The following is a 22,341-nucleotide window of genomic DNA, read 5'->3' on the forward strand; positions in this document are numbered from 1 at the left end:
CTATACTGGCTGAAGAAGCTCAATCATTAGACCCGAAGCATTTAATATTAGACATGGAGGGAGAAAAATACCAATAGCCCTGGACTTTTTTTGTCTGTTACAATTTTTAGCAGTTTTAGACCTTCCTTTGCTCCCTCTCTCCTCATTGTGCCTACTCCTCTCAGCCCTTATCAAGAGCGCATGCTGTAAAAGAGAAAGCGTCATGCTGATACACATAACTGAATTTCCAGTATCACAGCGGCCACTGAGCAAGGCCTCAGACCAAAGGGCCATAAATAACAGAGCTGCCTGCACGCAATCGCTCAGCTAGTGCAGCTGGCCATGGACTCTTGGTGCCCTGCCCCCGCCCCTTAGGTGTCTAGCCTCTTTTCCTGCAGCCCCATCCCCTCCTCTCTCCATCTAAAGCCCTCTCCCAGGTCTGTTCTCCAGGGCAGTGACTCACGCTCTGAATCTGCCTCCTCTCAGGCTTCTGCCAACTCTAGCTCCCCCATCTTTCTTCCTCCAGCTCTCCCTGGAAGAAAACATTCTGGTAAACCGGGCCTGGCACAGCTGCTTAGTCAGCTACTCACGGGAGTAATTGAAATGTCTTTTAGATAGCATTTGATGGTTTTAATTTCTAGTTTTAAAGGGGATTCATGTTTATTTTAGAAGATTTCAGGGAAAAAATTGGAGAAAGAAGCCAAGCACATACAAGAAAATAAAAATCCTGAGACCCAGACATCCCAGACTGATTAAATCAGTATTATTATGGGTGGGGTCCTGTATCATCATTAATTTTTTTTTTTTTAATTTCAGAGGTGATTCCAATGTGCAGGCAAGCCTGAACCATCAACTTTGAGATACTTGCCGATAGCACTTTGAAGTATTTCCTTTATTTTCTATTTTTGTATTTGGATCATACTGTATATACTATTTGAAACTTGATTTTGTTTTCTTTGGCCTAACAATATGTGATGAACATCTTCCCAAATCTCTAAATATTCTTCTAAGACATAGTCTTTTTTAAAGTAGCTATGTGGTTTAATATCTTATGGCTGCACCATAAATATTTAGCCCATTACCTGTTAATAAACATCTTTCTAAAATTCTGCTGTTTGAACTAATACTGAGATGTATTTCTATTCCTATCTCTGATCACTTACTTAGCTAACACGTATAGTATGTTAACCATATGCTGGATACTGCTCTAAGGCATTACATATATTTCATTTAATCCTTACAACTAGCTTTTCAGGTAGCTACTATTATCACCCTCATTTTAGAGATGAAGAAACTGAGGTTCCAAGAGGCTAAATCATGTGATTGATTAGTGGTGGAGGCAATCTGACTCCCGAGTCCATGCTTGGGAATTAAAATCGCTGAATCAGAAAACGTTTGGGATCAACACGTATGCACTACTATATTTAATTAGCAATAATCACACCTTGGATAAACCTCATTAGCTACGATACTGCCACTGCACAAAGCTACACTACTATATTTAAAATGGATAACCAACAAGGACTTACTGTATAGCACAGGGAATTCTGCTCAATGTTATTTGGCAACCTGGATGGGAGGGAAGTTTGGGGGAGAAGGGATGCATGTATATCTATGGCTGAGTCCCTTTGCCATCCACCTGAAACTATCACAACATTGTTAATCATCTATAATTCAGTATAAAATAAAAAAACGTAAAAATATGAACATTTTCAAGGCTTTTGAAACACACTGCCACATGGCCTACCAGAAAAGTTTTATCCTTATTATATGAGACAGAGCAGGAGTCTTTGAGTTTGAAAATCATTCTATAACTCAGTGAAATCTATCAGTTGAAAACCTCCCTTTATTGTAAGTCTTTTACGTGTTCAAAATATTTTTAGTAGGATTTTATAAGTATTATCTATCAGGTATAAACTGTGGCCTTATCGTTTGTAAAAGATGTGCCAAGCATAAGAGCTGGCATTGTTTTGTGGAGGCAGGGAGAGGGGACTGCCTAGAATTCTTCACTTTGTGGTCTGCTTAGGGGGCCTGGAATGCAAAAGTAGGAAGTCAAGAAACACCTGGAGTAACAGGCAAATTTGGCCTTGGAATATGGAATGAAGCAGGGCAAAGACTAATAGAGTTTTGCCAAGAAAATGCACTGGTCATAACAAACACCCTCTTCCAACAACACAAGAGAAGGCTCTATACATGGACATCATCAGATGGTCAACACTGAAATCAGATTGATCATATTCTTTCCAGCCAAAGATGGAGAAGCTCTATACAGTCAGCAAAAACAAGACCAGGAGCTGACTGCGGCTCAGACCATGAACTCCTTATTGCCAAATTCAGACTTAAATTGAAGAAAGTAGGGAAAACCACTAGACCATTCAGGTATGACCTAAATCATATCCCTTATGATTATACAGTGGAAGTGAGAAATAGATGTAAGGGCCTAGATCTGATAGATAGAGTGCCTGATGAGCTATGGAATGAGGTTCCTGACATTGTACAGGAGACAGGGATCAAGACCATCCCCATGGAAAAGAAATGCAGAAAAGCAAAATGGCTGTCTGGGGAGGCCTTACAAATAGCTGTGAAAAGAAGAAGCAAAAAGCAAAGGAGAAAAGGAAAGATATAAATATCTGAATGCAGAATTCCAAAGAATAGCAAGAAGAGACAAGACAGCCTTCTTCAGCGATCAATGCAAAGAAATAGAGGAAAACAACAGAATGGGAAAGACTAGAGATCTCTTCAAGAAAATCAGAGATACCAAAGGAACATTTCATGCAAAGATGAACTCGATAAAGGACAGAAATGGTATGGACCTAACAGAAGCAGAAGATACTAAGAAGAGGTGGCAAGAATACACAGAAGAACTGTACAAAAAAGATCTTCACGACCCAGATGATCACGATGGTGTGATCACTGACCTAGAGCCATACATCCTGGAATGTGAAGTCAAGTGGGCCTTAGAAAGCATCACTATGAACAAAGATAGTGGAGGTGATAGAATTCCAGTTGAGCTATTCCAAATCCTGAAAGATGATGTCTGAAAGTGCTGCACTCAATATGCCAGCAAATTTGGAAAACTCAGCAGTGGCCACAGGACTGGAAAAGGGCAGTTTTCATTCCAATCCCAAAGAAAGGCAATGCCAAAGAATACTCAGACTACTGCACAATTGCACTCATCTCACACGCTAGTAAAGTAATGCTCAAAATTCTCCAAGCCAGGCTTCAGCAATACGTGAACCGTGAACTTCCTGATGTTCAAGCTGGTTTTACAAAAGGCAGAGGAACCAGAGATCAAATTGCCAACATTTGCTGGATCATCGAAAAAGCAAGAGAGTTCCAGAAAAACATCTGTTTCTGCTTTATTGACTATGCCAAAGCCTTTGACTGTGTGGATCCCAATAAACTGTGGAAAATTCTGAAAGAGATGGGAATACCAGACCACCTGATCTACCTCTTGAGAAATTTGTATGCCGGTTGCCGGTGCCAGCCGGCAAAGTCGATCAGGTCCCGAGAACGTGCACGGCGGGGCTAAGAAAGAAACTAAAGCAAGAGACTACAAAGATGGGGTCGAGAGGTTCAGACACGTCACCACGAAGGGACGCAGTCTGACACCAACTTTATTCAGCATCTTATATTTATACAGAAAAGCGTGAGAAAGACAAGACAGTTGACATTTTTTCTTGGTTGGCCTATACATCTTAAAAACAGTCACAAGAAATCTTGAGAGCATGGGAATGGCTCCCTGTTATTATTTCTTACACCAGATAACATTTCTCTGTGCGTGAGAAGTTTGCACAGAACTCCAGGTGTCTGCAGTAAATAAGTGCCTAATCTCTGGGGTGGCGGGACAGAGAGCTATGTTTGCAAGCAAACCCTCAAGGACTGAGGCAGCTCCCAGAGCCGTGTCCTTCGGACAAAGGACCCCGTTCTCACGGGCAGCTCCCCGCAGCCGGTCAGGAAGCAACAGTTAGAACTGGACATGGAACAACAGACTGGTTCCAAATAGGAAAAGGAGTACATCAAGGCTGTATATTGTCACCCTGTTTATTTAACTTATAGGCAGAGTACATCATGAAAAACGCTGGACTGGAAGAACAGAAGCTGGAATCAAGATTGCCGGGAGAAATATCAATAACCTCAGATATGCAGATGACACCACCCTTATGGCAGAAAGTGAAGAGGAACTCAAAAGCCTCTTGATGAAAGTGAAAGTGGAGAGTGAAAAAGTTGGCTTAAAGCTCAACATTCAGAAAACAAAGATCATGGCATTTGGTCCCATCACTTCATTGGAAATAGATGGGGAAACAGTGGAAACAGTGTCAGACTTTATTTTTCTGGGCTCCAAAATCACTGCAGATGGTGACTTCAGCCATGAAATTAAAAGACGTTTACTCCTTGGAAGAAAAGTTATGACCAACCTAGATAGCATATTGAAAAGCAGAGACATTACTTTGCCAACAAAGTTTCGTCTAGTCAAGGCTATGGCTTTTCCTGTGGTCATGTATGGATGTGAGAGTTGGACTGTGAAGAAGGCTGAGCGCCGAAGAATTGATGCTTTTGAACTGTGGTGTTGGAGAAGACTCTTGAGAGTCCCTTGGACTGCAAGGAGATCCAACCAGTCCATTCTAAAGGAGATCAGCCCTGGGATTTCTTTGGAAGGAATGATGCTAAAGCTGAAACTCCAGTACTTTGGCCACCTCATGCAAAGAGTTGACTCATTGGAAAAGACTCTGATGTTGGGAGGGATTGGGGGCAAGAGGAGAAGGGGACGACAGAGGTTGAGATGGCTGGATGGCATCACTGACTCGATGGACATGAGTCTGAGTGAACTCCAGGAGTTGGTGATGGACAGGGAGGCCTGGCATGCTGCGATTCATGGGGTCTCAAAGAGTTGGACACGACTGAGCGACTGATCTGATCTGATAGGGGGCTGACTTCTAAGGACAATCCTACATATTCATCCCTCTCCAAGTCTCTTCTTTTTTTCTAACTCTCTTCTTTGGGTAAAATAGAGCAATATTTGTTTTTGGTAACATGGAGTAATACTTATTCCTAGAAGAGGTACTGTAAGAGGAAAGATGACTTTATCAGGTAAAGAAAAATTTGTTGAGTTTCTGATGAAGGGATCTGAAGTCCCTTCCTCAAGGGAATCTGATTCAATCTCCTCTAGCTGCCCATGGGGATGAATTGAACTGGTTTTCTGGGAACTCAGGAAGGAGGGTAGAGGGACCCTCACAGCCTAGAGGACAAGGGAGCCCCCAAAGAGGAGGAGATAGGTGAGAAAGAAGAGGCTTCTGGAAGCCCCATGAGGGGCTCCGAGGGTACTGCTGTGTCTCAAATACAAAGTTCTGTGCACCACTCCTCTGGTTTCTCTGTATATTTGTCAAGTTCAGTCATTAGCTTGGCTTTTACTATTTTTGTTTTAGAAAAGGATTGCAACTACATACGATTTCCTCTCTTCCCCTCCTTGCTCCCCACCCATACTTTAATAGTACACACATTTCTGAGCAGGTTCCTATTTATAGCAGGAAAGCAAAAGAACTTGCCACAACTGTGAACTCCTTGAGGACAGGGACCCTGTCTTTTTTTTTTTTTTTAATTATATTCATTATCAGTGGCTCTGGCAGGTCATAATTTTCATTTCTATTCACAGAGCACTCCACCCTGTTAATTGCTGAGAGTTAATGTTAGTGAGCTTTACGGGTCTCCCACTTTGCAGGCAGATTCTTTACTGTCTGAGCCACCAGGGAAGCCCACGCTGGTTGTTACAGAAGCCCAATTCAAATTCTCTTTTAAAAGTGGGGAGAGTCTAGGATCGAGTGGAAATATGGTTGAATTCAGAGTTTTGAAGTATATTCTGTCTGTCTCCTTCTCTGGGCTGGTCTCATTTTCTTACACGTATAACTGTGGCAGATTCATTTTGATATTTGGCAAAACTAATACAATTATGTAAAGTTTAAAAATAAAATAAAATTTTTTTAAAAAAGGGCTCCCTATGGCTGGTTCATATTGAAGTTTGACAGAAAACAACAAAATTCTGTAAAGCAATTATCCTTCAATAAAAAATAAATTAAAAAAAATTTTTTTTTAAAAGGGCTCCCTTCACATGGCCTATGCCTTCTCTTGGATTTAACATGTGAACACTGACTGAGAGAGAGCAGTTCTCTTTTGTCTTTGGGCCTGCCTTATCTGGGTTAATGAGGCTGGAAGCTGCCTGAGCCTGTCTCTTGCTATATGATCTCAGCTTAACCTGGGGGAAAGAGAGGACTGCTCTCCATAATATCCACGTGTCAGTCCCAGAGAGGGACAGGCTACTTGGCTTGAGTCACACCAGATCAATCAACTATTGCATCCAATGGAATCAAGTGTTAACGAGAGGCTGGACAGTTTATATGACACCTTATGTGGTAGGAGGCTGCACCTGGTACCCACAGGAAATGACTGGGAAATAGTATCCGAAGACAAACCAACAAAGAACTGTGTTGCCAGACTCATTGTGTTCTTGGTCTACAGTTTCAGCTGGTCAAGTTAATTCAGATTTTTATTTCTGTTGTTAATGGCCTGTCCTTTCTACTTTTCTGTCTGTAAATAAGATTCATGTGTGCATGCTAGGTTGTGTCCGATTCTGCAACCTCATGGACTGTAGCCCACTAGTCTCCCCTATCCATGGAATTTTCCAGGCAAGGACACTGGAGTGGGTTGCCATTTCCTTCTCCAGGGGATCATCTTCCTGACCCAGGGATCAAATCTATGTCTTCTGCATTGGCAGGCAGATTTTTTACCATTGTAAAAAATCAAAATCTGATTTTTTAAATCCTTACTCTTCAGTCATTGCTTCCTTGTAATTTTTAAACATGCAGATATCTTCACATTTATTGCCAAATTTCTCAAATAAGGAGGTCAGCCTTTGAAGCCTCCATGTCTCAACCAGTTATGCTACAATTCCCTTTAAATAGGGGGTCCAGACACACTCCTCCACTGAGGTGGCTTTTTACAGGCCACTGATCACCCCTGAGTCACTGAAATGATTGTTTGTTCTTGGCCACATTCTCCTACCCATTGCAACACTTCATAATGTGTAATCTTACTTTTGAGTGCCATCTCCATTTTGGGAGCAAAGAATGTCCTCACGAAGGACCTGGAAAAGTTGTTTCTCTTCTTGGCACTTCTGCCTCTTGGGGCTGTCTGGTTTTGTTCTCTGTCTATAAATGGAGGAGGGACTCATTGTTTGCCCCTCCACCCTTTCATCTGGCTATATTTTGACTTTGGCTGGCAGAACTGACTTGTGGAAAGAGCACACGCATTGGACTTAGATAAACTTGAGTTCACGTCCCAGTTCTACTGCTTGCTTGCTGTGGGGCCTTCAGTGAGATGATTTTTTTTTTAAATTTCTTTGAGCATCAGTTCCCTCTCCTGTAATTGGAGGGAAAAAATAGTACCTGCCTCATAGGATGACCCTATAGCTTTATGAGTAATGTGGAGGTACAATGCCCAGCACCCCAGTAGATATTCAATGAATGTGAATCTCTTCCTTCCCCCAAAACATATTTATTTGGTTTGTCCTTGGTCACTTTGGGAATTAGCTGTGTGATGAATCACCAGAGTTATATATCCTATAAAAGTTGCCAATCCACTATATATTTTAAAATATATTCATGCTTTCCATATTCTAAAGTGGCCATTACAAACAAACTTAAAGCTAACTACTCTTTGGTTAAGCCTTCCCTTTTTTTTCTTCTATACAACACAACCTTTTCTTTTTATTCTTTCTGGTATACAGACATGTTACCATGTCTCCCCTGCCCCCTCCTCTCCAACCTGTTCAGCATCTGCTCCATCTCCCATGGAAAGAGCTTACTCCCTTCTTTCAAGAACTGTTCCTCTCTCAGCATCTGGTTTTAGGAGGGGCTAAGGAGAATCATGTGACCAAAGCTCAAACAATCATAGTAGCTCATTCCCTTCTTATAGCAGCTGACTCAGTAGTGGCCCCGTGATCCAAGTTTGGTTTAGTATTGCTGTCCTCCTGAATTTTACATGTGGGTTCTGGGAGAGAAAAATGTTTCTCTTTGGGTATTGCTAATCTGGATTGGAAAATACTGATGCTGGGAGGGATTGGGGGCAGGAGGAAAAGGGGACGACAAAGGATGAGATGGCTAGATGGCATCACCAACTCCATGGACATAAAAGTTTGAGTGAACTCCGGGAGATGGTAATGGACAGGGAGGCCTGGCGTGCTGCGATTCATGGGGTCGCAAAGAGTCGGACACTACTGAGCAACTGAACTGAACTGAATCTGGATTGAAGTCTGCAGTTGTCTGTGCCATGTCTCCTGCTGTGTGGATAAAGGTCTTACATCTTAGGAGAGAATGAACCCAACACATGGAGAGAAGCAGGGAGCTGAGATATGGGGTGAAGGGGGATGGAGGGAGAGAGAAATGATCTCATTTGATTGACTGAGAATACTCTAGTCCTGACCTTCTAAGATATGAGCCAGATAATTCTGATTTTTCCTTAAGCCAGATTGGGTTCAGTTTCTGCTCCTTGAAATCAAGGCTCCTGATAAATTTATTTGTCTGTTTAAAGTAATGGCTACCTTATAAATGAGACTTGTGTATATGTCACCATAAAATTTGACAGACAGTCAAAGTTGCTGATAAGGAATAGAGTCATAAATTGAATTCCTGTTAAGGGCAAAATTATCTAGGGCTACAAAGCCTCTTCTCCATTTGTATCACTGGAAACTAATATAGTTTCTGGAACGTAGAAGGTCCCAGTATGTATGTAGGAATAAAGTAGGGCATGAAGGAGGATGTGACTAACTTGGTCGGTCAGTAACTGTTCAGTGCAGGAGAGTCCTACTGGCTAGTCCACTGACTCTGACATGGGCCATGGCCAGGTTATAGCCTCGCTATCGGTTACATCAGGCCAGTTGTGCATGAGTGAGTGAAAGTGGCTCAGTCGTGTCTGACTCTTTGAGACCCAATGGACAGTAGCCCTCCAGGCTCCTCCGTCTGTGAAATTCTCCAGGCAAGAATCTTGGAGGGGGTAGCTATTCCCTTCTCCGGGGGATCTTCCCGACCAACCCAGGGATTGAACCAGTGTCTCCTGTGTTGTAGCCAGAATCTTTACTGTCTGAGCCACCAGGTTAGGGAACTGCAATGTAGAAAATAACCTCTTTTGCATAAGAAATTGTATTTATCCTGTGGGATAGCAAGTTCATGAGCCTCACAAAAGGGACAGAATAGCAGCCTGGCACTTCACTTGGCTTGTCCAGGCCATTTGAGCTGTCAGTGAAGGGTTTGGAAAGCTGGGGGAGTTCCAGAAAAAGCAGAGCTTTTTCTGTCCTGCTGAGGGTCTCCCCTCGGGCTTCTCTTCCAGAGGAGAGTGGTGACCCTAGACAAAGTGGAGAGTTCCGTGAAGCCACAGGAGCCTGAGCACCTGCCAGAGCATGGCTGACTCCAGAGCAACCGCTGAGGCCTGTGGTGAGAAACAAGTCCATGCGGTGGGGAGGCTGACCTGCCAGCCACCTCTGCTGGACTTAGAGCCTGGGGAAGCAGTAACACTGTTGGTGTCAGCTTGTCTCTGGCCGTGTCTCCAGGCCTTTCCCCACTGTAAGCTGACACTGCTAGAGAGAGGCCTCTCACCTCCTCCTTGTGGGGTCAGGAGGGCTCAGGAGCAGAGTCTGTTGTCAGACACCCAGCAGATGCCTGTAGGGGCTGCAGAGAAAGTGTGGGAAAAACAGCCCCCCACAGAGAGGGCTTGGTGAGGAGAACTTGGCTTTGGAGGGCTGGCATTTGAAGCTGATTTTAATCTTGGCCTTGTATACACAGCAACAGAGTTAACTTGGAGGCAGTCAACTGCACCCAGAGGATAGAGGTCTGGGATTCGCCCAGTTCTCTCTAGGCAGTTGTGGGACTAGGGCCAAGCCTCAGTCTCCTTATGGTAAATTGAGGGAACTGAGGTCACATGGGCTTGGAGGCCTTTTCTTGGTGAGTAATCACACCTCCCATCAAATGACTGATCTAAATTCACTTGCTCAACTGAGATGATCAATCTGGAAAAGGTGGGCCTCACAGTTAACTTTCGTTGTAAGCAGTAGAGCATGAATGAGAAGCAGCATTATTTCCAAACAGAATGACAATAGTAATAATTGTTATAGTAGTGATAATAACAAAACAAGCATTTTAAAAGTACTGACTCTAAGCCAGGTACTCTTTTATGGTACATTACCTTATTGATCTTTTAAAGCATTGCTCTGGGGCGGGGGTGTTGTGATTCTTGTTTTGGAGATGAAATTATTGACGTTCAGAGAGGTTAAGTTACTTGCCCAGCATATTGCTATTAAAAAGGTGGCAAAGCTGAAATTTGAAGCCAACCAGGTGTGCTTGCTTCTAAACCCTATGTTCTTGTCTACTCTGTTATCTAAAGGATGAGTGGTGCCTTCCACTTTATACTGTAAAAACAGGTACATATAAGCAGCAATTACTCCCAGCTCGGCTTGAAAGACGGGACTGATTGTTTCTCAATTGTTAAGATGTCATACAAAGTCATCAGCAACATAGCCCCAGACTTTTTTTTTTTTTTTTTTTATCAAATTCATCCCTCCATCACCCTCACCAAACTTCATGCTCCTCTTAACACAGTTCCTGCTCAAGCAAGATTCAGGTGCCATTATATTTTTGAAGATGTGTTTTGATTTCCAAGTAATTAGCCACAATACCCTTTTGTTTATGTTATAGCATGTATCACATTCTGTAACTTTTTAGTCAACATTCACTTAATGAGTATTTACTGAGTGACTCTGTGCGCTTGACATTCTGTTAGATGCTTGTGAATTTTTTTCCTGCCCACTTTCCCTGTCCTCCAGGCACCCAACACATAAGCAAACTCACAGGTTTTTTTTTCAGAGATATGTCTTATTTCCCTTGAATCTCAAGTAATTGAGAAAGCCTGGCACATCAAAGATGCTCAACAGCTATTACCCAGAACTTACCCTACTTTTGAATAACTGCCTATTTCTTCCCTACGGATCTCCCAATAGAGTCTTAGACTCTTGTGGACAAGGACTTGGTCTTATTTTGCTGTTGTGCCTATTGCTGGGTACAGAGAAGGAATTTAATATGTGTTTATTGAATGAATGATAAGTGAGAAGGAAGAGTTCTAGAGAATGATTGTGTTAATGATTGTACATAATCAAGCCCCCACCATGTGTCCCAGCTTTATTGCTTACAAAGTAACGTGGGAAAGATTCATCAGAGGGAGAAAGCAGGCACCAGCCAGACACCCACCCTGTCCAGAATCACTGCTGGCCCCTGGCCACATCCTCAGCCCATCTGTGGCTCCCATTCCCACAGCTTCCCTCTCTTACAGGGCCCTCTGCCTCTGGGGAGAAATGATTGTGGCCTTTGAAAGAGCCCTGAGTTCTTACAGAGATGATTGCCCCATCTAATTTAACATAAAATAAAGTAGAAAGAAGGATTGTGACCCTTCCTGAGCCCAGACTCATTGCTCTTATGACTGGAAGGAGACAGAACAGGTCATTTGGTCTGATTCTAATATTCTGTCTGCAGAAATCATTGTAGCAGGGTAGACCTATGTTAACACCTGGCCCCAGAATTCCCTTTTGGAGAAAAACTATCTTGAGACCCTGAGGACAAAGTTGGTGGGAGAAAAAGTGGTGAAGAGAGAACTGATTTTTTTTTTTCATAAAAATAAATAGGCAGTTTGCATGAGGGAATTTGAGGGGAGATAGGAAATAGAAGGGAGAGGACTCTAGCTGGGGAATATTAGAGCTTGAAATGTGCATTAGTAGAATTTTAAGAATAGGGATATATAATTTTTGATTGCATTTTTTTTTTTTTTGGTGTGTGTATTAGTGCTATAGTTCATCAGGCACTCTATCAGATCTAGTCCCTTAAATCTATTTCTCACTTCCACTGTATAATCATAAGGGATTTGATTTAGGTCATACCTGAATGGTCTAGTGGTTTTCCCTACTTTCTTCAATTTAAGTCTGAATTTGGCAATAAGGAGCTCATGATCTGAGTCACAGTCAGCTCCTGGTCTTGTTTTTGCTGACTGTCTAGAGCTTCTCCATCTTTGGCTGCAAAGAATATAATGAATCTGATTTCGGTATTGACCATCTGGTGATGTCCATGTGTAGAGTCTTCTCTTGTGTTGTTGGAAGAGGGTGTTTGTTATGACCAGTGCGTTCTCTTGGAAAAACTCTATTAGACTTTGCCCTGCTTCATTCCATATTCCAAGGCCAAATTTGCCTGTTACTCCAGGTGTTTCTTGACTTCCTACTTTTGCATTCCAGTCCCCTATCACGAAAAGGACATCTTTTTTGGGTGTTAGTTCTAAAAGGTCTTGTAGGTCTTCATAGAACCGTTCAACTTCAGCTTCTTCAGCATTACTTGGTTGAGGCATAGACTTGGATTACTGTGATATTGAATGGTTTGCCTTGGAAACGAACAGAGATCATTCTATCATTTTTGAGATTGCATCCAAGTACTGCATTTCAGACTCTTTTGTTGACCATGATGGCCACTCCATTTCTTCTAAGGGATTCCTGCCCACAGTAGTAGATTGATGGTCATCTGAGTTAAATTCACCCATTCCAGTCCATTTCTGTTTGCTGTTTCCTAGAATGTCGACATTCACTCTTGCCATCTCCTGTTTGACCACTTCCAATTTGCCTTCATTCATGGACCTAACATTCCAGGTTCCTATGCAATGTTGCTCTTTACAGCATTGGACCTTGCTTCTATCACCAGTCACATCCACAGCTGGGTATTGTTTTTGCTTTGGCTCCATCCCTTCATTCTTTCTGGAGTTATTTCTCTGCTGATCTCCAGTAGCATATTGGGCACCTACCGACCTGGGGAGTTCCTCTTTCTGTATCCTATCATTTTTACCTTTTGATACTGTTCATGGGGTTCTAAAGGCAAGAATACTGAAGTGGTTTGCCATTCCCTTCTCCATTGGACCACATTCTGTCAGACCTCTCCACCATGACCCGCCCGTCTTGGGTTGCCCCTCAGGACATGGCTTAGTTTCATTGAGTTAGACAAGGCTGTGGTCCTAGTGTGATTAGATTGACTAATTTTCTGTGATTATGGTTTCAGTGTGTCTGCCCTCTGATGCCCTCTTGCACCCTCTGATGCCCTCTTGCAACACCTACAGTCTTATTTGGGTTGCTCTTACCTTGGACATGGGGTATCTCTTCACAGCTGCTCCAGCAAAGCGCAGCCGCTGCTCCTTACCTTGGACGAGGGGTATCTCCTCACCGCTGTCCCTCCTGACCTTGAACGTGGAGTAGCTCCTCTCGGCCCTCCTGCACCCGTGCAGCCACCACTCCTTGGACGTGGGGTAGCTCCTCTCGGCTGCTCCTGTGCCGTCGCAGCCTGGCACTCATGGCTGCTGCCCCTGACCTCAGACAAGGGGTAGCTCCTCTCGACCGCCACCCCTGACCTCGGATGTGGGTATCTATCTATCTCTTCTTGGCCGCTCCTGCGCCGTCACAGCCTGGCACTCACAGCCACCACCCCTGACCTCGGACGTGGGGTAGCTCCTCTCGGCCGCCGCCCCTGACCTCAGAGGTGGGGTAGCTCCTTTTGGCCACACTTCTGTGAGGTCCTTCGCAGCCAGCGTGCTTCTGAGGTTCCTGACATTGTACAGGAGACAGGGATCAAGACCATCCCCATGGAAAAAAAAGGCAAAAAAGCAAAATGGCTGTCTGGGGAGGCCTTACAAATAGCTGTGAAAAGAAGAGAAGCGAAAAGTAAAGGAGAAAAGGAAAGATATAAGCATCTGAATGCAGAGTTCCAAAGAGTAGCAAGGAGAGATAAGAAAACCTTCTTCAGTGATCAATGCAAAGAAATAGAGGAAAACAACAGAATAGGAAAGACTAGAGATCTCTTCAAGAAAATTAGAGATACCAAGGGAACATTTCATGCAAAGATGTGTTCAATAAAGGACAGAAATGGTAGGGACCTAACAGAAGCAGAAGGTATTAAGAAGAGGTGGCAAGAATACACAGAAGAACTGTACAAAAAAGATCTTCATGACCTGGATGATCACGATGGTGTGATCCCTCACCTAGAGCCAGATATCCTGGAATGTGAAGTCAAGTGGGCCTTAGAAAGCATCACTACAAACAAAGCTAGTGGAGGTGATGGAATTCCAGTGGAGCTATTTCAAATCCTGAAAGATGATGCTGTGAAAGTGCTGCACTCAATATGCCAGCAAATTTGGAAAACTCAGCAGTGGCCGCAGGACTGGAAAAGGTCTGTTTTCATTCCAATCCCCAAAAAAAGGCAATGCCAAAGAATGCTCAAACTACCGCACAGTTGCACTCATCTCACACGCTAGTAAAGTAATGCTCAAGATTCTCCAAGCCAGGCTTCAGCAATACGTGAACCATGAACTTACCGACGTTCAAGCTGGTTTTAGAAAAGGCAGAGGAACCAGAGATCAAATTGCCAACATTTGCTGGATCATGGAAAAAGCAAGAGAGTTCCAGAAAAACATCTATTTCTGCTTTATCGACTATGCCAAAACTTTTGACTATGTGGATCACAATAAACTGTGGAAAATTTTGAAAGAGATGGGAATACCAGACCGTCTGACCTGCCTCTTAAGAAACCTGCATGCAGGTCAGGAAGCAACAGTTAGAACTGGACATGGAACAACAGACTGGTTCCAAATAGGAAAAGGAGTTCGTCAAGGCTGTATATTGTCACCCTGCTTATTTAACTTATATGCAGAGTACATCATGAGAAATGCTGGTCTGGAAGAAGCACAAGCTGGAATCAAGATTGCTGGGAGAAATATCAATAACCTCAGATATGCAGATGACACCACCCTTATGGCAGAAAGTAAAGAAAAACTAAAGAGCCTCTTGATGAAAGTGAAAGAGGAGAGTGAAAAAGTTGGCTTAAAGCTCAACATTCAGAAAACAAAGATCATGGCATCTGGTCCCACCACTTCATGGGAAATAGATGGGGAAACAGTGGGAACAGTGTCAGACTTTATTTTTCTGTGCTCCAAAATCACTGCAGATAGTGACTTCAGCCATGAAATTAAAGGACGCTTACTCCTTGGAAGGAAAGTTATGACCAACCTAGATAGCATATTAAAAAGCAGAGACATTACTTTGCCAACAAAGGTCCATCTAGTCAAGGCTATGGTTTTTCCAGTGGTCATGTATGGATGCGAGAGTTGTACTGTGAAGAAAGCTGAGTGCCGGAGAATTGATGCTTTTGAACTGTGGTGTTGGAGAAGACTCTTGAGAGTCCCATGGACTACAAGGAGATCCAATCAGTCCATTCTAAAGGAGATCAGTCCTGGGTGTTCTTTGAGAGGAATGATGCTAAAGCTGAAACTCCAGTACTCTGGCCACCTCATGCGAGGAGTTGACTCATTGGAAAATACTCTGATTCTGGGAGGGATTGGGGGCAGGAGGAGAAGGGGACGACAGAGGATGAGATGGCTGGATGGCATCACTGACTCGATGGACATGAGTCTGAGTGAACTCCAGGAGTTGGTGATGGACAGGGAGGCCTGGTGTGCTGCAATTCATGGGGTCACAAAGAGTTGGACATGACTGAGCGACTGAACTGAACTGAATTAGTGCTGTAAACCTTCTTTGTCTTCAGTAAACACACACACCCACACCCACACACACACACATCCCTGTATAAGTGGGTCTTGGTAGGGGAAAAAAAGAAAGAAATTACAAGGAAAGTGCTGAGTTTCTTGTTTGTATTGGTACAAACAGCCCATACAGAATGCTGAGATTATCCATAAACTAAAAGAATTCAATGGAAACACATGATCAAGACAAGAGGCAATAGGGTATCCTCAGAAAGGTGGGCAGGGATAAGGATCATGCATCACATGTAGGTTGGAACCTCAAACTAATTTTTATTTGACATTCAAAAAGCAAAGGCATTCACTAGGGTTCCTTGGTTTTAAGAAACAGAAATGGATTTTGGCTAAAAAGCAATTAAAGGACATTTTTAAGTGCATCCTGGATAGCTCACAGAACTGAAGAGAAAGTTGAATAGTCAGGTCACATTGAGTAGGAACCAGAGGGTACCTCTTCAGGGCATCCCCATGTGGGTGAATCAGCCCAGCCTTTTGCCAAGCTAAAGAGGTTCCCACCACCCTTCCCCCTGCTCTGCTGAAGTAATGTGGAGTCATTGATTGTCATCATTGACCATCTTCTCAGGACCATGAGCAAGTAAGTGGAAACTTTTCAAAGAAGGAAAAGTGGGAGGACTTATCTGGTGGTCCAGTGTTTTAGACTTTGTCTTCCAATGCAGAGGATGCAGGGTTGATCTTGGTTGAGGAGCTAAGATCCCACATGCCTCATGGCCAAAAAATGAAAACATAAAAAAAGGAAGCAATATTGTAACAAATTCAATGAAGGCTCTAAAAAATGGTCCACATGAAAAAAAATTTTTTTAAAAGGAAAGGGGGTATTTTAGCCAAAACTCAGAAAGGATGCTGGTCAAGCAGAAGTGGCAAATGTCCACAGTCACAGGGTATCTTAGCTAGGAGATGTTGCTGCTGTATGTATTGTTTGTAAAAACAAGGAACGTAAGCACAGGGTACAAAGTGCAACCCTGCAAGAAGGAATAAAGTTACAAGTTGGGCTTCCTTTTACCTTTGAGCTCAGTTTGCCCCATAAAGGCTGCCACTCTTTCCTCTGTCTCCTTCTACAATGCATGTGCTTTCTCTCTCTCTCTCTCTCTCTCTCTCACACACACACACACACACATACACACACTAATGTTGTCACTGTGAGGTCCTGGCATTTGGCCTCAGAGCCCTCTGAGGGCAGAGCCTCCTTTGCCTCTGGGGTACTGACAACTAGAACAGTTTGGGTCGCTGCAGAAGTTCAGCAGCCAACTGCTAAGAGCCAGCTTCTAACAGGAGGGAGAAGAGGGAGGGAAGGGAGACAGATTTTGTCTGAGATCACTTGGTGCCTTGCTTTATGATCTATGAGTTGCTTTTAATTTCCTGTGCTCGGCTGCCCAGCAGCCTGATGAAATGAAGGAGATAGCAGGGCTTCAGATCTGGCCCTGCCTGGCCCAGGGCTTGCCTGCTCACTGCAGGGCCATGATCTCCAGACCCTGAAGAGAGAAGAGCCGAGAGAGCCCTCCCTCCCGCAGCCCCTCACCCTCCTCTGTATTAACAGGGTGAAGAATGGGCTGCTCAAAACCAGAGTTCTTCCCAGGGGGCAATGCAGAGTTCACTACTTGGACTTTGGTTTTGCCTACAGTCTGGGCTGGTTTGGCTCTTGGCTCTGCTGCTTCCTGGTTGGTTGCTTCATTCTCTAAGCTTCAATTTCCTTAATCATATATGGAGAATATTAGTACAACCTACTTCATTGAGTTCTATGAGGATCGAAAAAATATGAATTCAGTGTGAGAAGCAAGGTGCCTGGAACCTGGCATATATTGAGTTGGTGGTTGGTATCATTGTCATTCTATTTACCACATGGCCACCAGGATCAGCTCTCATCAAAATGGCCTAGTTGATGACTTTGTCTTCTACTTTTCCTCTGAACACACCTTTCCCTTTAAGTTATAGTGTGGTCTGATCTTTCCTCATCTCTTCCCGTATAGACAATAGCAACTCCTACTGCTGCTCCTGGCATTCCTATTACCATCGCCACCTGCCACTGATTCAGTAACTTTGTACCAGGCATGGTGCCCTGAATGTAGGGTGTGCCATCCAGTCTGTGTAACAGTTGTTATTCCTACTTCCAGGCTGAGAACATGGAGTCGCAGAGACTCAAGGTGATTTTCTCCTGATTGAGTGAATAATTAAAATGATCAATCTGATGATGGATGTTCATAGTAGGATATAGAGATTTAATGGAATATCTCCATCAATGTGTTTGTATTTTCAAAGAGGTCAGAGCTTATTCTAAAGGACTGAATTAATAATGGGAGCAAGTCATACTTCTTTGATGGGCTTGGGGAAAAAAGAACTGTTTGGAGGAATAAGGAATGCCTTCTTATTACCCTTGAAATAAAACAGAAACTGTTGCCTGCTTTATCAGAAATTAAGATCAATCCTAAATGTATCTTTGAGAAAACAGTGCAAAATTCCTGGCCAGTTTTTATAGAACAGGTAACAGAGAACAGTAATTTTCATTACTGAGAATTCTACTCTCTGATGCATGGGATTGGTTAACAAACACAGACTCTTCCCCCAGACTCAAGATCTAAAGAAAACCAAAGATCTTGCCCCAACTTCAGTGAAGTTCTGCTGCTGGGTGCTGAGCCTTCACCCCGAGCAGCCACAGGGCTTCCTGCTTGTAGATGTTGCTGCAGCAACCTGCCCACCTGGTGGCTGGCAGGCAACAGGGACAGGACAAAGGAAAGGGAAGTCAGGAGAGTAGGAGCTGAATGCTGATACCAAATATGACGCATTCTCTAACTCTTAAGGGATGACCAGTGTCATTCTTTTTACGAAGACTTCCAAGGAGTGGAAAGTGATCAGACTTAGGTTGACACCCACAGCCAGTGACTGACTTGCCCAAAATTCACTTGAAGAAATATCTTTACTGAGAATCATCAGAGTGTGGAACATTTGCACAGCTCATTATTAATCAAGAGTTTCACCTTCTTTCCTTTTTTGCTTTCCCCTTCATCTCTCCCTCTTCCCTCTCCCAACCAAGTGAATTTTCAACCTTTTAAAGATGAGTAGAAAGGACATATCATGCCTCAGTGACAGAAGGGGGACTGAGGCTCTAAATGCTGTCACCAGCCTCAGCAGTGGGGAAACGCTGGTTCAATTAGTCCTCACAATTAACCCTCTGTGGTAACTATAAGTCCAGGAGCAAGTTTCTTCATATCTCTAATCATCTGCTTCCTTGTCTGAAAACAAGACAGTAACAACAGCTACCACAGAGGGTTAATTGTGAGGGCTAATTAAGGTATATAAACTGCTTATCAGAGTATATAGATATGCAGGATGTATAATACTCTATGAAAGTGAAAAGAGAAGGTGTTAGTCACTCAGTCATGTCTGACTCTTTGTGACCCCATGGACTGTAACCTGCCAGACTCCTCCATCCACGGGATTCTTCAGGAAAGGATACTGGAGTGTGTAGGCATTCCCTTCTCCAGGGGATCCTCCTGACCCAGGGATCCCTGAGTCTCCTACATTATAGGCAGATTCTTTACCTTCTGAGCCAATATAGTAACACTCTATACTCGGCAACAAAATTTTTTTTAATCTCTTAAAACTATTGACATCTTCATTATCCTTTCAAAACAAAATAACGTTTCCCTCGCTCTTACCAAAACTCTTGCTTTGATGCCTATTGTAACTGCATTCAGATATAACTATTCTATTAGAAGTAAAAAACCTGAAATTGGAAAATCAAATTGTCACTCTCTTCTAAATCTAACTTCAACCTTATTCCTCAACTGCTCCAACTACTGAAGTGGTACACAAGCTGAACAAATCTCTCATTGTTTACTGTGTATGCAACATATTCTTCCGTGGGAGTGATTAATTCAATGTAGGAAATGTCCCTCCTTCCCACCTCAACAATCTTCAGCCTGCATTCAGATTTCCTTCTAGATTTACTGTGCTCTGAACAAACTTAATTTCCCAAGTTCTGGAATCTGGTTTTCCCCTTAGACGGTATTTTTAAACTTTCCCACATGTCTGATTTCTGTTCACATCTTGAAGGACCTCCAGGACTAAGAGCATCAGCAAGCTTTTGGATTAATACAGCTGACTAAAACCACACCTCATAAACAAAGGGGCTTCCCAGGTGGCGCTAGTGGTAAAGAATCTGCCTGCCAGTGCAGGTAGATGGAAGAGAGGCGGGTTCGATCTCTGGGTCCGGAAGATCCCTTGGAGAAGGAGATGGCAACCCACTTCAGTATTGTTGCCTGGAGAATCCCATGGACAGAGGAGTCTGGCAGGCTGCAGTACAGAGGATCACACAGAGTCAGACCCGAATGAAGCGACTTAGCACACATGCACGCATACACAAGGGGAACATGCCCATGCTAGTAAGGGTGGGACTGAAAGTTCAATCCTTCTACATGATAAAGCTTCTTAGTATACGTCATTTGTTAATAGCAAAGATACAAGGTGTTATAGATTTACTGCCTCAAAGACAGCAAAACGCTAAGTTACAGAGATGGCACAAGCTTAATATCAGAATTACTATATCCTTGAATTATAAGAGATTTAGCAAGTACTTAGCAAGTGCCCAGTGAATGCTCTTTTATCCCTGTAATCCTAAACATTCTCATCATGCAGACTGTGTGCAAATTAGCTAACTTTATGTGCTGGACTTGAGTTTATACTGTGCTTTGCATTATAAAAGATTTATTTTGTAATGCCAATTAAGATATAATTCACTTTTCACTTGGCAAAGATGTTAATACCCAGTGCTGGTGAGCTTGTGGTGAAATGGGAAATGGGCCCTCTCACCAGGACATGCTGCATTTACACAGTGGCAGGGGCACCACTGCATCTTATAGAGTCATATGAGAAGGTGAGCCTGGTTCTCAGGCACCAGTGATTGGATGGACCAGGCTGTCAACTCCAGGAAGGCCAGCTTTGATGTTGTATGTTGAATTCTGCAGGAACTTCCACTGGCAAAGCAATGTAAACTGATGTCTAAAGATGATGAGAAGTGACCTGTAGGGATTTGGGTAAATTAGTAAGCATTCTTCAGAGAGTGGCATTAAAACAAGGGAAAGAAATAAAAAATGACTCATCTACGTGTGTGTGATAAAGTCGAGGAGGAATGTTTCAGACTGTTCTTCACTGAAATGGAGGAGTGACTCCTAAAACCTGTCTACCTTTAAAAACACCTGTAAGCCCATCTGGATGACTCACAGACCTCTTGCCCTTACCTGTCCATACCTGCATTCTTGATTCCATCCCACTGGTTGAACCCACTGCAGTTGACTCCACATGTGCTTAGTTCAAAAACCCAGAAAACTTCCTCAGTGTCTTTGTTGTTTCTAACCCCCATCCAAGTGATCAGAAATCCTGTGTTTTCCAGCTCTACCATGCATCTCTCATCAGTCTCGTCATCTCCCTGCTACTAATACCTCATCACCTGTATGATTATAAACCCTGTAACTGCTTTCTTTCCATGCTTTCACTTTTGCCTCCATGTATCACACACAGCAGGAAGTGACTTTAGGAATCTGGGCAAAGAGCTGGAGGGATCTTTGACAATATAAATTAGGTCACATCATTTCCTGTTTAAAATCTTTTATCAGTAAGATGACGATGGTGAGCACATCTTCCTCCTAGGGTTGATGTGAACAATAGAGGAGAGACCTCATCTTGAATGGTCTGCACACATGTACTCAGGAGAGGTAGCTGTTCTTGTGGGGGGCATGATGGTCCCTGCCCTCTTGGGCTGGATGCCTTTGATAAGAGACAAGGGCCTGTCCTTATTTTCTCGTTAGTTACCTGACTTCATTAGCCCTGTAGTCTTAAATAAACCACTTAACATTCTCTGAGCCTCCGTTTTGTTATCTGTGAACTAGGAGTGCTTGCATGCTCAGTCATTCAGTCATGACTGACTCTTTGCAATCCCCTGGACCATAGCCCACCATGCTTCTCTATCCATGGGATTTTCTAGGCAAGAATACTGGAGTGGGTTGAAATGGGAGTTCCTCCCTCATAAGGTTGTTTTGAATATTCGTTAAGATAGTGCATAAAGTGCTTGGCCTGATGCCTATTGCATAGTAAGTGCTAAAATAATGGTATTAATAGTTGTGAGTTCCTGTTATAATTATTACATCTTACATCTGTCTGGGAGGTGGTTGGTTTTCACCAACCAGCGTCTATGGTGCCCATACCCAGGCATGATTGCTACAGTTTGCCCATCTCTGGGGTAAGGGCTAGACTCCAATACTCAGTATCTGGCAAATAATATGGGGATGGACACACTGGGAGCATTTCCTCTTGTGTCTGCCTTGGCTCCTTGCTGTTTCTTTTCTTTTTTTTTGGCTGTGCAGTGTGGCCTGTGTGGAGCCCAAACCACTGGACTGCCAGGGAATTCCCAGCTCCTTACTGTTTGGGAACTGTGGGCTGTGCACCTTTTGCAGGTAAGGCTTCTGCCATAGCAGGACGAGGATGTCATATTCAGGATGACTGGCTCTGGGTTCTCCACCTGATTGTTGACTTTGGCATTCGGGACTTTGGTGGAGGGCTGCCATGGTTGCATTCTTCAGAGGAGCAAAGAGAAAACAGTGTAACCCTTGCCAATTTCCTTGAGTGCCAAGGGAAAGAAACAAGTAACATGAGTAACAGCATGAAAATGAGATTGGGGTGTGCTAGAATGAGATCAAAGCC

At 43.4% G+C, this 22,341-nt stretch overlaps 1 pseudogene; it reads right to left on the minus strand.

Annotated features, from left to right (window-relative positions):
- Positions 1 to 1,335: 1,335 nt before the first annotated feature.
- On the minus strand, positions 1,336 to 1,468 carry LOC147369796 (U4 spliceosomal RNA; annotated as a pseudogene).
- Positions 1,469 to 22,341: the final 20,873 nt, after the last annotated feature.

The sequence above is a fragment of the Bos grunniens genome, chromosome 7, assembly GCF_055505025.1.
Source record: "Bos grunniens cultivar Pamir isolate PY7600 chromosome 7, Bosgru_T2T1.0, whole genome shotgun sequence".
Taxonomy (NCBI): Eukaryota; Metazoa; Chordata; class Mammalia; order Artiodactyla; family Bovidae; genus Bos; species Bos grunniens.